The sequence below is a fragment of the Sus scrofa genome, chromosome 4, assembly GCF_000003025.6.
Source record: "Sus scrofa isolate TJ Tabasco breed Duroc chromosome 4, Sscrofa11.1, whole genome shotgun sequence".
Classification (NCBI taxonomy): Eukaryota; Metazoa; Chordata; class Mammalia; order Artiodactyla; family Suidae; genus Sus; species Sus scrofa.
Window position 1 is genome coordinate 64,939,376 of NC_010446.5, and position 15,964 is coordinate 64,955,339.

At 42.9% G+C, this 15,964-nt stretch overlaps 1 protein-coding gene across 7 annotated transcripts in view; it reads left to right on the top strand.

Annotated features, from left to right (window-relative positions):
* Positions 1 to 15,964, top strand: part of NCOA2 (nuclear receptor coactivator 2) — a 357,729-nt gene that overhangs the window by 51,347 nt on the left and 290,418 nt on the right. Inside the window, exon 1 of one of the 7 annotated variants that reach the window (XM_021088457.1) lies at positions 14,092 to 14,222. The exons of 1 other annotated variant lie outside the window; for it this stretch is intronic. The gene's annotated coding sequence lies outside the window, so the exon portion shown is untranslated. 7 annotated transcript variants of the gene reach the window in all.

Here is a 15,964-nt window from a genome sequence, read left to right on the forward strand (position 1 = left end):
GTTCCCATTGTGGCGCAGTGGTTAACGAATCTGACTAGGAAACATGAGGTTGCGGGTTCGGTCCCTGCCCTTGCTCAGTGGGTTGATGATCCGGTGTTGCCGTGAGCTGTGGTGCAGGTTGCAGATGCGGCTCGGATCCCGCGTTGCTGTGGCTGTGGTGTAGGCTGGTGGCTACGGCTCCGATTAGACCCCTAGCCTGGGAATCTCCATATGCCGCGGGAGCGGCCCAAGAAATGGCAAAAAGACAAAAAAAAAAAAAAGAATCTTACTGCTGTGGCTTGGGTCACTGAGGAGTGGTGGGTTTGAGCCCCGGCCTGGCACAGTGAATTAAAGAATTGATGTTTGCTGCAGCTGTGGGTCAGATTAAATCCCTGGCCTGGAAACTTCCATATGCTGTGGGTGCAGCCATGAAATTAAAAAAAAAAAAAAAAAAAAAAATGAAGGCTGTAATTGTAATAAGTATTTCTTTATTTTTTTTGGACTGCACCCATGGCATATGGAGGTTCCCAGGTTAGGGGTTGAATCGGAGCTATAGCTGATGGCCTACGCCACAGCCACAGCAACATGGGATCTGGGCTGTGTCTGTGGCTTACACCATAGCTCACAGCAATGCCGGATCCTTAACCCATTGAGTGGAGCCAGGGATTGAACCTGTATCCTCATGGATACTAGTTGGGTTTGTTACCATTGAGCCAAGATAGGAACTCCATATTTTTTCATATTTTTGTTGTAAATATGCTTGTGCGTATATGTATGTATGTGTATGTATTACTTATCTATCTTTGTTTTCTGCCCCCATCTCCTTATTATATAATATGACATGTTTTATTTTTATATCATAGTATTTAAGTATTATTAACTTTACATCATAGAATTAAAGTTACAGGATATCAAGTAGGGTGAATATCACCCAAGAATTTTGAATCCTTTTTTTTTTTTTTTTTGGTCTTTTTGCCATTTCTTGGGCTGCTCCTGCGGCATATGGAGGTTCCCAGGCTAGGGGTCTAATCGGAGTTGTAGCTGCCAGCCTACGCCAGAGCCACAGCAACGCAGGATCCGAGCCACATCTGCAACCTGCACCACAGCTCACGGCAACGCCGGATCGTCAACCCACTGAGCAAGGGCAGGGATCGAACCCGCAACCTCATGGTTCCTAGTCGGATTCGCTAACCACTGTGCCACGACGGGAACTTCTGAATCCTTTTTTAGGGAAAGGGTTAGTGTGCTTTCGGCTGCACATAGGATAGTTGTATTATCTCAGGCAGAAACATGACTTTGTTCTTTATTTGGAAATTAAGTATGATTTAAGGAAATGTATATAATTATCTAGTGATAAGCAGTGAACTTACCATAAGGTTAATTTTATGTGTCAAGTTGTCTAGACTGTTGTGCCAATAATCTGGCCAAACACCAGTCTAGGTGTTTCTGTCAAAGTATTTTTTAAAATTTGATTAACATTTAAATCAGTAGACTTTCAGTAAAGCAGATTACTCTCCATAATGTAGGTGGTCCGCGTCTAATCAGGTGAGGACATTAAGAGAAAAGAACGAGGTTCCCCAAGAAAGGAGGAGTTCTTTTTCCATACTACCTTTTTTTATTATTATTCAATGAATTGATTACATTTATAATTGTACAATGATCATCACTCCAGACTCCCTTTAGACTGAAGACTGCAACATCAACTCCAGCTGGAATTTCTAGCCTGCTAGCCTTCCCAGCAAATTCTGGATTTGCCAGCTTTAATAACTGCATGATCCACGTCCTTAAGATAAATCTCTCTCTCAATATTTCCTATTGTGGGTTTGCGATCACAGGTGGTATCATAAAGAAGAAGTATATTATAAATATCTATGAAGGTGGGATTTAAAATGCAACCCCACTGTTACAGACTAAAGCGTTTGTTACGTTTGGTAAAATTGGGTTCTTTGTTACAGTGCCACCATAAACTGAGACTGGGTCCTTGAAGTTAAGATGATAGGTCAAGGGAGTTCCCCTGGTGGTTTAGCGGTTAACAAACCCACCTAGGATCCATGAGGGTGTGGGTTCCATCCCTGGCATTGCTGAGTGGGTTGAGGATCCAGCGTTGCCGTGAGCTGTGATGTAGGTCGAAGATGCAGCTTGGATCCCTCATTGTTGTGGCTGTGGTGTAGGCTGGCAGCTGTAGCTTGGATATGACCCCTAGTCTGGGAACTTCCATGTGCCATGGGTGCAGCCCTAAAGAGAAAAAAAAAAAAAAAAAAGAGAGAGATAAGTCAAAATTTCTTGTAGATAAAATACACTTTTGTTTCAGAATTCTAATTTGCAAAAAGTGATAGAATAGTGGTGGTATGGCATGGCATGCATCTCCTAAGCAGTGCTCTGCAAAATCAGGGCCTTGTGCACGGTAGAGGTGCTAGCCTTCTGGTTGTGCTCACCCAACACTCCTACCCAGCATTACTTTGTTATAATAAGGAAATATTTTAACCTTGCCTGCTGGAACAAATTCCCCTAATTTATGTTCTGCAACTCTTCTGTTCACTGATTTCACTTAATTTTATAAAACATATATTCAAATGGTTTTCTTTGCCACATTGAATCATTCATTCAAGAAATACTTATTAAGTGCCTAGTATGAGCCACATCACTTGTAAATTCCACTAAGATGTTGCCTATCTAAGTGGTGTTGCCTATCTTATTTGGTGCTGGGTCTCCGGTGCTGAGAATAATGTTTGCCCAGAACACGAATTCAGTAAATGTGTGTTGAATTAATAAGTGGAAAGAAGCGTATCCAATACCCCTGGTAGTAATTTGTGCATTATCTCCTACACTCTATGTCCAAAGGTTGTTAATATACGCTCCTTAGTTGTGAACATAACAAGTCCTCTAATAACTATTAGCTATGGCAAAAAGGCTTTTTAAAAAAATGATGTTTTTGTGAAAGGCTTTGAAGTCTCAGATGAAAAGTACAGGCAATCCTCGTGGATTTATTTCAAAAGTTTACTTGTTCATTGATTGGTTGTGAAGCAGAACATATTTTTCTCTGGAAACAAGGTTTTGCAAGGGGTTTAGATTCTCAGAGCTGCCTTGCTAAAACCCATGACATCCAGAATAGCACTGTTTTAGTAATAGAACGTAATCATCTTGTGTGTGTTTCTGGGCAAAACTAGAACTTAATCTACTGCATTTGGAAAGGGATTTTGCAAAATGCGTCTAGATTCAAATTATAAGTTGGGGTTATGTGGTTACACTGTAGAAGAATATTCAAACTCATCTGTGCTTGGCATTATTTTCTGGCCATGGCAGCAGCACGCAGAAGTACCAGGGCCAGGAATTGAGCCTGCGCCACAGCCGTAACCAGAGACACGGGAGTGACAGTGCTGGATCTTTTTTTTTTTTATCTTTTTGTCTTTTTAGGGCTGCACCCGCAGCATATGGAGGTTCCCATTTTAGGGCTCGGAATCGGAACTGTAGCTGGTGGCCTATGCCAGAGACACAGTAACTCCAGATCCGAGCCGTGTCTGCAACCTACACCACAGCTTACAGCAAAGCCGGATCCTTAACCCACTGAGCAAGGCCAGGGATAGAAGCCATGTTCTCATGGATGCTAGTAGGGTTCATTAACCACTGAGCCACAGCAGGAATTCCAATGCTGGATCTTTAACGCACTGAGTCACCAGGGAACTCTAGGATTTTTTCCTTAGGGATGGCAGCAGTGGTTCAAACAAACAACAAGTTTCTTGAGAGGCATAGGACTCAGATATAAGGAAATGGTGATATTGTAATTGAAACCACTATTACAAGGAGGAAAGAAAAAACTGTGTAGGTTATAATAGAGGCGGGGTGTAGGGAAGGAAACATGAGTAAGAAAAACTCTAGGCAGAGGCAAAAAGAAAAGGGAGTTCCAGTCAAGCAATGTTATATTTTAATTAGCCTATTTTTTATGAATGTCAGTTTTTGACATCCTTGATGAAATGCCCAGGCTCCTGGTTTGTTTGTTTTGTTTTTAGCTTTTCCCCAAAAGTCTTAGGTGGTTGGTTGGCCATGTGTAAATCTGGGATTGAGTGTATTAGAAAGTGTCCAGCAGTAGTAGTTTATTTTATTTTATTGTTGTCTTTTGTCCTTTTAGGGCCACATCCGCACATACGGAGGTTCCCAGGCTAGGGATCTAATCAGAGCTGTAGTCGCCGGCCTCCACCAGAGCCACAGCAACGCAAGAGCCAAGTCGCGTCTGTGACCTACACCACAGCTTACCGCAACGCCGGATCCTTAACCCACTGAGAGGCCAGTCGGTCGAACCTAGTCCGATTCGCCTCTGCTGTGCCACGACGGGAACTCCAGTGGTTTATTTTAAAACTTAGTCTAAAAGAAAAACAAGACCTAAGTATTAGCTTTTCTTGTTTTGCAATAAAAGAATGTGCTTAAGTAAAATGTATATTTAGAAGGAATTTTTAAAAGTTGTGTTTATTAAATACTGAATATATACAAAATAATATTTCTAATGTGTGATAGATTCAAAGAATAATAAATAGCACATACCTACTGCTCAGTATAAGAACTTGACATTAATCATCTACAAGGGTTTGGGGATGGGATTAGAGAACAATTGCAATCTTTCAGGAAGTTGTGTGTCTGAAACTTCATAATCATCTTGGGGAAAAGCTAAAAACAAAACAAACAAACCAGGAGCCTGGGCATTTCATCAAGGATGTCAAAAACTGACATTCATAAAAAATAGGCTAATTAAAATATAACATTGACTGACCCCGTAAATGTTTTGAATAAAAACAGAGTTTTATATTGTAAAGCCCAAGAAACATTGCTAGAATGATAGCTCTTTGGTGAGGAAGAGAATTTGTCAAGTGGTCCACGTTTCCAAAGGCCTATTTCAAAAGAAGCAAGAAGCCGGATCTCCTAAGGAAGAAGAGCCGGTATTCAGGTGCACTCTTTTTCATGAAGATAGTTTTCTGTCCTAGCTAAAATTGAACACAATCATCTCCTTCCATACTCAGGATTTTGTGAAAATCTTGCATTTTATTTAATTTTAATTTAATTTAATTTAGTTTTTTTGTCTTTTTGCCTTTTCTAGGACCGCTCCTGCAGCATATGGAGGTTTCCAGGCTAGGGGTCTAATTGGAGCTGTAGCCGCCCGGCTATGCCACAGCCACAGCAACTCGGGATCCGAGCCGCGTCTGCAACCTACATCACAGCTCAAGGCAATGCCGGATCCTTAACCCACTGAGCAAGGCCAGGGATCCAACCTGCCACCTCACGGTTCCTAGTAAGATTCGTTAACCACTGCGCCATGATGGGAACTTGGAAAATCTTGCATTTTAACCAGAGGAATTTTTTTTTCTTCTGAGTGGGCTTCCCTGACACAGTATTTCCAAGCATAAACTCAGTCCTAGAAGTACTTGATAACATGCCCAGGACAATTTTTTGAAAATGTTCTAGAGATGGGTAATGGTTGCACAACAGTGTGCAAGTACTTAATGCCACTGAATTGCGCTTAAAAATGGTTAAAATGGCAATTTTTAGGTTTAGTGGTTTAAATGGCAATTTTTAGGTTGATGTGTATTTCACCACAATAAAAATATGCCATCAACCAGCCAAACACCCAAGTAACCAAGTGTTTCAGTCACACTGGTTATGGGTTCAGAATCTGATCTAGAAACTATTTCCTATTTTAAGACTCCCGTCAGCCTACCTACATGACTTTCATGTTAAGTGAGATGAGGTCAACACCTGATTTATCCACATACCAATGCTTCCTTACTAGATTACTAGGTGTGCTGTGATTCTATATTGCACTAAATTTTTATCAGCTTCTTTTTTTTCTTTTTTTTGGGGGGGGGTCTTTTTAGGGCCCACCCTCGGCATATAGAGGTTAGGGGTCAAATCGGAGGTGTAGCCCCTGGCCTATGTCAACAGCCACAGCAATGTGGGATCCCAGTCTCGCCTGCGACTTACACCACAGCTCACGGCAACGCCGCTGGATCCTTCCACTGAGCAAGGCCAGTGATCAAACTTTTGTCCTCATGGATGCTAGTCAGATTCGTTTCTGTTGAGCAATGACGGGAACTCCTTAGCTTCTATTTTTAATAGACATCTTTATTTATTTTTAAACATTTTTAATTACTCAATGAATTTATTACATTTATGGTTGTACAATGATCATCATAATCCAATTTTATAGGATTTCCAACCTACAACCCAAGTGCATCCCCCCACCCCCCAAAGACATGTTTATTTTGGAGTTAGTCTTGGTAAACTTAGGAGAAAGGAGAATTGTAGAAAAAATGTCTACAATTGATTATATTCATATATTTGTATATGTATACACGTTGCTTTACCATTGTCTGTACTTTTGCTAAAACTAAATAGGAGTTCCCTCATGGCTCAGTGGGTTAAGGATCTGCTGTTGTCGCTGATGTGGCTCTGGTTACAGCTGTAGCATGGGTTTGATCCCTGGCCCGGGAACTTCCAAATACTGTTGGGCATGGCCAAAAAACAGAACAAAACAAAAAAAAACGAAATAAACTTTATTGGGACCTGCATTTGCTTATGCTATATGTAAAGTAATGTTTTAGGAAGTTGCTATGCTAAAATCTGTGTGTGACATTAAGAAATCTGAAATCCGACCCCTATATTTTTAAGAAGCTTGCAGTCGAGGTAGGGAGACATCAGCACATGTATATTTTTATTTTTTAATTGATTTTTATTTTTTCCATTATAGTTGGTTTACAGCGTTTTGTCAGTTTTCTAATGTACAGCAAAGTGGTAACACTTTTTAAATTGAAGTACAATATGTATCGGTACACAGGTCACATTTATACCTTGAATGAGCTGTACACAAAATGAAATGGACCCGTACTCCAATCAGATTAGGAATAGGATATTCTCAGTCTCTCCAAATCCTCCTTCATGTGCTCTCCCAGGCAGCATCCACTCCAAAAAAGGGAAAAAGTGTCCTGGTATCTATCACAAGAGATTAGTTTTGCCCTGTCTTCCATCTTATGTGGTATTCTTTTATATCCCGCTCCTTTTACTCAAGATTATTTTTGTATGATTCATCCATGTTATTGCATGGAGCTACAGCGTGTTCATTTCAATTCAATATCGTATTCCATTGAGCAAAAACACTGTAATTTATTCATTCTTCTGTCGATGAACTCTATTGGATATATACTTAGGAGCGGAATTATTGGGTCATAAAGCAGAAATGCTCAGCTTTAATGGATATTGCCAAACAGCTTTTCAACTTACATTTCAAATTTTCATTTTTTAACTCTTTCTGATATATGAAAATACAATTGTATTTTGTATATTGACCTTCCATTTCAGACATCCAAAATTTAATTCTAATAGTTTGTTGATTTGGGAGCGTTTTCTACATAAACATTCCTGCTACCTGCAAATAATGACAGTTTTATTTCTTTTTTAGCAATAGTTATATCATTTTTTCTTTATTTCATTAACTAGAATCTCCTGTACAATGTTGAATACAAACGGTAATGATGGACGTTCTATTCCCAATTCTCTTTCCCAGTCTCTAGAAGCTGTACATGTTTCACCATTGATTGTGACATTTGATATAAGCTTTTTGTATATACAGTTCATTATACTGAGGACTTTTATTTCGTTCCCTTTTTTTTTCAAATGCCAGTGGCACTTTGTTCAGTATAGTGTACGGAGAGTGGAGTTCTTTTTGTGGCTCATCAGGGTAAGAACCTGACATAATGTCTGTGAGGATGTGGGTTCAATCCCTGGCCTGGCTTAGTGGGTTTAGCATCCAGTGTTGCTACAAGCTGCGTCATAGGTCACAGATGCGGCTCAGATCTGGTGTTGCTGTTGCCGTAGCTGTGGTGTAGGCCCCAGCTGCAGCTCCTATTGAACCCCTAGCCTGGGAACTTCCATATGCTGCAAGTATGGCCATAAGGAAAAAAAAAAAAGAGAGATAACAAAATACATAAATCCTAAGTGTACAACTCAATAAAGCTTGACAAACCATTGTCAAAATGTAATCATCACCTAGCTCAATGTTCTCTTTGGGTAAATACTTAGAAGTGGAACTATTGGGTCACATGTTAAGTGTGTGCTTAACTTTATGAGGAAGTGCCACACTGTTTTCCAAAGTGGTTGTATAGTCCTGCCAGCAATGAATGAGTGTCTCAATTGCTCCACATTCTTGTCAATACTAGATATTGTGGGCTTTTATAATTTTAGCTATTTTAGAGGATGTGTAAATAGTATCTCCTGTGGTTATAACTTGCATTATTTCCTGATGACTTATGACTTTGAGCATCTTTTCATATGTTTATTGACCACTCACATACTTCTGTAAGGTACCTTTTCTTTCTTTCTTTCTTTCTTTCTTTTTTTGTCTTTTCTAGGGTCACACCCAAAGCATATGGAGGTTCCCGGGCTAAGGGTCTAATAGGAGCTGTAGCTGCTGGCCTACACCATAGCCACAGCAACACAGGATCCTCAACCCACTGAGCAAGGCCAGGGATTGAACCTGCAACCTCATGGTTCCTAGTTGGATTCATTAAGCACTGTGCCACGATGGGAACTCCCTGTAAGGTACCTTTTCAAGTCCTTTGTCCACTTTGTCATTGGGTTATCTTTTTCTTTTTAAATTAATTTGGAGGTGTTCTTTGCTTATTCTGGATACAGGTACTATATTACAAATATAGTATCCCAGTCTTTGGGCTGCCTTTGCATTTCCTAAGTGACATTCTTTTTTTTAATTTGCAGCACATGGGAGTTCCCAGGACAGGGACTGAATCTGGGCCGCAGCTGTAGCAATGCCGGATCATTTATCCCACTCTGCCAGGGCCAGGGATTGAACCAGTGACCTGTGCCGCTGCAGTCAGATTCCTAACTCACTGCGCCATAGCAGGTACTTCCTAAGTGGCATTCTTTGATGGAGAAGTTTATCATTTTAATGAAGTCCATTTTATCATTTATTTTTCTTTTCTGGTTACTGTCTTTTGTGTTTTGTTTAAAAAAAAAAAATCTTTGCTTACCCCAAAGCTGTAAAGGTATTTATTAACCCACATTTTCTTATAGGAGGTTTACAGTTTTACCTTTACCGTTTAAATCTATGAGCTATCTCTAATTCGTTCTTCTTTATAGTCTGAGGTAGGGGTTGATATTCATTTTCTCCATACTGCTATCTAGTTGTTTCAGCACTATTTATTGACATGAGTTTCCTTTCTCCATTGAATTTGGTGATTTTCTAAAAAATTAATTGATTGCAAATTTGGGGATCTATTTCTGGACTCTTTAATCTGTTCCATTGATCTGTTTGTCTATTCTTATACCAATATCATACAGTCTTAATTATTGTAGCTCTACACTGATGAATAAAATCAGTGGTGTAAGTTATCCAACCTGTTCTTCAAGTTTGTCTTGGCTGTTCCAGATTATATATATATTTTGGAATTAGCATCTCAATTTTCATGAAAAAGATCTGCTGAGGGAGTTTCTGTTTTGGCACAGAGGAAATGAATCCAACTAGTATCTATGAGGATGTGGGTTTGATCCCTGGCTTCCCTCATTGGGTTAAGTATCCAGTGTTGCTGCAGCTCTGATTCAGCCCCTAGCCCGGGCACTTCCATATGCGCTGGTGCAGCGCTAGAGTGCCCCCCCCAAAAAAAGATCTGCTGAAATTTTGATTAGGATTATAATGAATCTATAGATCAATATGGGGAGAGCTGAGATCTTAACACTATTGAATCTATACAGCTCTCTCTCCTTTTTTTTTTTTTTTTTTTTTGCCTTTTAGGGCCTCACCCGAGGCACACAGAAGTTGCCAGGTCAGGGGGTCTAATCCGAGCTACAGCTGCTGGCCTACACCACAGCCATAGCATCACCAGATCCGAGCTGCATCTGCAACCTACACCACAGCTCACGGCTACACCGGATCCTTAATCCACTGAGCAAAGCTAGGGATCCAACCCGAAACCCCATGATTCCTCGTTGGATTCGTTTTCACTGCACCATGACGGGAACTCCTGTACATCTCTCCTTTTAATTAGGCCTTTGTAAATTTGTATCAGTGATGTTTTTAGTTTTCAATGTGGAGATCCTGCATAGCTCTTGTTAAGTATATCCCTAAGTTTTTTTTTTTTTTTTTGTCCTTAACACAGTGAGTGGAGGCCAGGAATCAAACCTGCATCCTCATGGGTACTACTTGGGTTCGTTAACCACTGAGCCATGGCAGGAACTCTGCCATGGATTTTTTTTTTTTTGTCTTTTTGCCATTTCTTTGGGCCGCTCTCGTGGCATATGGAGGTTCCCAGGCTAGGGGTCGAATTGGAGCTGTAGCCACTGGCCTACGCTAGAGCCACAGCAACGCAGGATCCGAGCCGCGTCTGTAACCTACACCACAGCTCATGGCAACGCCGGATCGTTAACCCACTGAGCAAGGGCAGGGACCGAACCCGCAACCTCATGGTTCCTAGTCGGATTCGTTAACCACTGCGCCACGACGGGAACTCCTCCCTAAGTTCTTTATGTTTTTTTGTTTTGTAAGTGGCATTGAATTTTTTTTCATTTTCTAATTGTTTCTTGATAATATATAGAAATATAATTTATTTCTGGCTGTTGATCTTGTAACCTGTGATCTAATATTCATTCTGATAGTTTGTAGATTCTTTAGAATTTTTTTTCTTTTTCGGCCACACCTATGGCATATGGAAGTTCCTGGGATCAAATCTGAGCCACAGCCGTGACCTATACAACAGTTGCAGTAGCACCAAACCCTTAACCCACTGCCCTGAGCTGAAGATTGAACCTACATTGCCTCAGAGACAATACCAGATCCTTAACCATAGCAGGAATTCCTCTTTTGAATTTTTTATGTACACAATCCCATCATCAGTGAGTGAAGATGGTTTTACATTCTTCCTTTTAATTGTCTTGCCTTATTGCACAGTGTAGGATTTCCAGAGAGACTAAATAACTTGCCTAAGTTCACACAGTAAGAGCCAAGACTGAAACTCCTTTCAGTCTGATTTCAGAACACCTTGGAAAGAGTGAGGGTGTGTTAAGTATTTTGTTGCTGTTATTGCTAGAAAAAGCAGCTAGGGTCATACTGAAGATGGTCTTGAGTATAAGGTAAGAGATTTGTATCGTATTCTGTAGGCAATTAAAGATTATTAAGTGTTTTCAGGTGGGAAAGAAATAGAATAAAAGTGAGAATATTAATCTTGTGAGAGTGTGTAGTATGGTTTGAAGGCAATCCCTTACTCATTTATTCCTTCATTTTACAATCATTTATTGAACATACAGTGCGTTCTAGGAATTGTTACAGGTACTGAGGAAATAAAGATGAACACAATATGTTGCTTAGAGTAGCAGAGATTTTTGTAATGGAGAACAGAATTTTAGCACAATCTGTTAGCCATGCTGCAAAGGTAGCTCTATGATCTTGCATAAATTAACTTCTCTGAACTTCACTTTTTTTCACATGTAAAATGGGAATAATAATACATATGATGACTACTTTGATTATAAATAAAAATATCTGTAGTACACTTGACCTATATTAGACATACTTGTGGTAGCTATAATATTTAAGGGATTTAGAGAGAGCAGGTAATAGGAATGAAACATTTTGTCAAAGTTGTTTTCTTCAATAATGAAATTGTCAAACAAATATTTTAACGGATTCCCCCCTCCGGTGATTACATTTTTAATAGACTGAACTATAGATTTTTGCTTTTGTAATTGAAAAGGGGCCCCCAAATAGAGATAACTATGCTATGCACAGAAGAGCTAGTCAACATAATACTGTTCTTTTATATCTGTAAAAAAGAGCTTGATAGTTGTCGGTTTATTTATTTATACCATTTTGTTTGAGTCTTGCAACAATTATACAGATGCAGAAACTGAGGTGTTTATCGGCATTGTAAGTAGCAAAGCCAAATTCATGTTTGGCTCTTTTATAACTTTTTACCACATTGTGTTACCTCTCATATTGAAGCATGCTAGTAGTAATAACACAACAATCATACCAAATCTTCAATTTTTATGTAATATACATATGGAGGAAGTGAGTAGCTTGAAGTTGAATGAGGGGGAGAAGGCAGACGATATAAAATTTCTTCCCTTACATTCTTCACATTGTTCTGATTTTCTTAGGTATATTGTTTCAGTATACAAATTATCATTTTTCTTTATGACTTATAGTTGCATTTGTGACTCAGCTGACATTTGTTTTTGGTTTGTTTACTTGCCTCATCCATCCATAGTGTATCAAGTTTCTACTTCTACAAAATTTCAATAATTTCCTTCCCCTTTATGTTTTGCACCCACATCTTTTCCTTATTGGGTTGTCCTCTGTTGGTAATACAGCGAGTTCCTATATTTTTGTTTTAATTTTTCTTTGACTGCATTAAGTCAACTTATTTACTTTTCTTTCTTTTACGTTGTCATATGATAATTCATTAATAATTACAGCTAGTTTTCCTAAACAATTTTAATTCTTCTGCAGTCTTATAGAAATCTAAGTTCTTTCGAAATAATGAAAACATTTTTAATAAATGTCTTAAGAGACAGGGTGAGATGGGGAGATGGAAATGAAGGTTGGATTAGATACTATTTACATTTTACAGATTCAGTTAAATAGCAAACATTATGTGAGATCTTGTTAGGAGCTATAGCATGTAAAAACGAGAACAAGATGTGGTTCTGGCCTGAGCAGCTTACAATCTACTGGAAGAGAAAGACAAATAAATGAACAACTCCAGTGTAAGACAGAATATCGTTATAACTGTGGCATGGAGTGCCGAGGGAGCCCAGAGGCTACTAGAGAACAGAAGTGACAGGATTCCTTGAGGTTGGAGGCAACTGATTAGTAGTTGGGGATGGAACTCATTATTCTATGCTGTTATATTTTTTTGTTTTATTTTTGTAGAAAGTTGTGTATCTTGAGTAAATTTTATGGAGTAATATGGAAATGCAATGGGGAGTCATTTGTTTGCACGGATATCATGGATTGTTTTTGAAAGCGTGAAATCTACTGTTGCGGAGGATTGATGGACTCTGAACTTCTGCCAAAAAAGGAAGGGATAAACATCTAGGAGAATCTTTTCTTTATCACAACTCAAGAGTTGGGGGTGTGGACAGGAGAGGAAATTAGAGTCCAGCAATGTGACAGACCTCATGTTTGTAGGAATACTAAGGACAAGTGTTTGTGGAAGAATACAGGCCATTAAAAAACCCTCTATTTCCCATTTCTTCCCCCAGTTTGTTGGAGGGCTTTAGGTTTCTAGGAAACCTAATTTTCTGGTTAAGCCAGGTAATTAAAATCTATAAAAAATACTAAATTAATACATGGTGAAGGCAAACATTTCAAACACTATAGCTTAGTGCATAGAAGTGGAAATAGTCCATTATACACCCACTCTTAACCCCCAGTGCTAACAATTTGTTATAGCCTTCTAAATATTTTCTGTGGACAAACACACTCATCACACATAGACATATATATTTTTCTTTCCCAAAATAAAATTGGTGGTATTCCCACAAATTTGAGGTTGAAGAGACCATTAAGAGTGTGAGTTTTGGAGTCTGCCAGAACTGGGCTCAAATCTCTCCAGCTTAATGGCTGTATGACCCCAGGCAAATTACTTCTTTGCTTCAGTTTTCTTTCTTTCTTTCTTTTTTTTTTTTGGGTGAAGGCTAAAAATAGTAATTACTTTATAAAAGGCTTGAGAATCACTCAGCGTAGTGTCATACACAAAGTAAGTGTTCAATAAACACTATTATTGTCAATGGCAAGTGACCTGTCTATTTTAAGGTTAAAAATAAGGAAATTTGTAAAACAAATGTTGCTCATTTTTTCCGACTAATTGTATCTAGGTTGAGAAGAACTTGCTTTTTCCAAGGCATAAAACTGATTCAAATAATATTTGAATGTGGGTTCTCCTGGAATTTTCAGCGCAACTCTTCTGCATCCCCCCAGCATCACTTTCTGATGTCTAAAAAGTGGACTTTGCAGTAAAAAACTTTTGTTTCAGGTCGCGAGGAAAATGCTCAACGAGGTCAGCCTGTGCACTGTGTGTACTTTTGCTTTATCATGCAGTTGCTGGGTGGCATCCTTTTAAGCTCGCCCCACACCGTCGCACCCCTCCACCCCCTCTTGAGATAAGGCTTCAGCGGGAGAAGCCTGCTCTCTTGGGAACCAAGGGAGAACTGATGGAGGAAGGCTCCTCTAGGGCGCAGCAGGAGACGCGGTGCGTGCGAGGTGCGCCCTAGGGTGCAGGCTGCTGGCACAGGGGCCCGGCCGGAGCACGGGCGGGAGGCTTCCATCCGGGCGAGCCTGGTACTGGGCTCTCCACGATCTTCGCGCGGGGGCATCTTCTCCGCTGTCTGCAGCCTCAAGATCCCACTGCCTCCACTCTGCAGCCCCGGCCTGTCCCATCCGTTCTCTTTCCTTTTTGGCACTGCCCTTTGCCCTCCCATGGAGTCATCTGTTTACTCTCCCTTCACTTCCAGTCACCCATAGGCCACCCTCCCTTTACCACCACAGTCCCATTTTGTCCTCTCTCCCTTCTCTCCTCACTCTTCACCTCTCCTCGGGGTCGCCTTCTCAGAGGACTCCGCCGACGGAGATGCTGCGGACTCCGCGGCCAGGGTCTGCCCCCAGGAGAACCCTCCGTCCACCTTTGCCCCTTCCCCGGGGGCGCGGGAGGCAAGTTTCCGCCCCATCCTTTCCCCAGTGACAGGACTTGCTGCGGCCACGGCCAGGGAGGAGGAGGGAGGGACGGCCTGGCTCCCGAGCCCCCTCCCCTGCTCGCGAGCTCGCGCGGTCTGTGTCTTTCGGCAAGTGCGGAGACGCGGAGGAGGAGGAGGAGGAGGAGGGAGTTGGGGGAGGATCTCCATTGAAATAAACAACCAGGCAGCAGTTATTAACACGGGAACATGGCGGCCGCAGCCTCAGCCACAGCTTCGGCAGCGAAGGTCAGCGCCGACGGCAGCCGGCACCTGACGGCGTGACCGACCCGAGCCGGTAACCGCGCCTTCCCTGGGGGCCGCGAGGGCGGGAGGGAGGCGGGCGGCGGGCGGGGGGCGCCGCGTCCCCACCCCCGGCTGCGACTGCCCTTCCTGCGCGGAGCCGGGCTGAGCCGTGCGGAGCCGTGCGCGGCCGAGAGGGCTGTTTTGTGTGCGGGGACCGCTGCCTTGGTTCGCGGACGACGGGAGTTGCATCCCGGAGGCACCGCGAAGCTGGGGAGTTGGGGCTTGGGGGGTGGGGAGGGCGGGAAGCGGCGGGGAGACGCGGAGTCCCTGGGAGAGAAAGGAGGCACTCCAGCGCTTTGCGAGAGCTTGGGAGACGAGTCCCGGAGCGCGAGGCGGGCGGAGGCTGCAGCCGGCGGCGCCGGCGAGAGGTGAGAGCCCAGGCACAGCGGGGAGGCCGGGTGCGCGGGTGCGGCCCCCTCCAGCGGAGCCAGGCGCCCGCCGCCCTGCCCGGTGCGGGGTCGGCGAGGACCGCGGCTCCTGCGCCCTCGGGGAATGCCAGACAGAGACGGGAAGGTGAAGCCCGAGAAGGTGCATTCTTTCATGGAAACACGGGGCGACTGCAGCGCGGGGTGGGAGCTGGGCGAGGGGAGGCAGGACTGGGGAAGTGCTCGGGGGTGTGTGAAGGTGAAGCGTCGCGTCAGGGGCGGCCGGCGGGGTGAGACGCCGGGAGGATGGGATCCGCGGCCCGGCGGCCGGGCCCGGCCAGTGTCAGCGCCGGGGGCGGGGGCCGAGGGGCAACGCGCGCCTCAGGCGGACGGGAAGGAGCTGCGGCGGGCGGGGCGGGCGGCGCGCTCTGGCCGAGCAGGCCGGGCTGCGGTGGGGGCGGGGAGCCGGGGGCCGGACCGCGGCGGCGCCGAGCCGGGCTCGCCTCTGACTTAACTTTCTGGGTGCGGGCGTGTGTGCCGGAGGCGCGCAGGGGCCGGGGCTGGGGGCGGGAGGCGGTCCGGGAGGTTCCGGG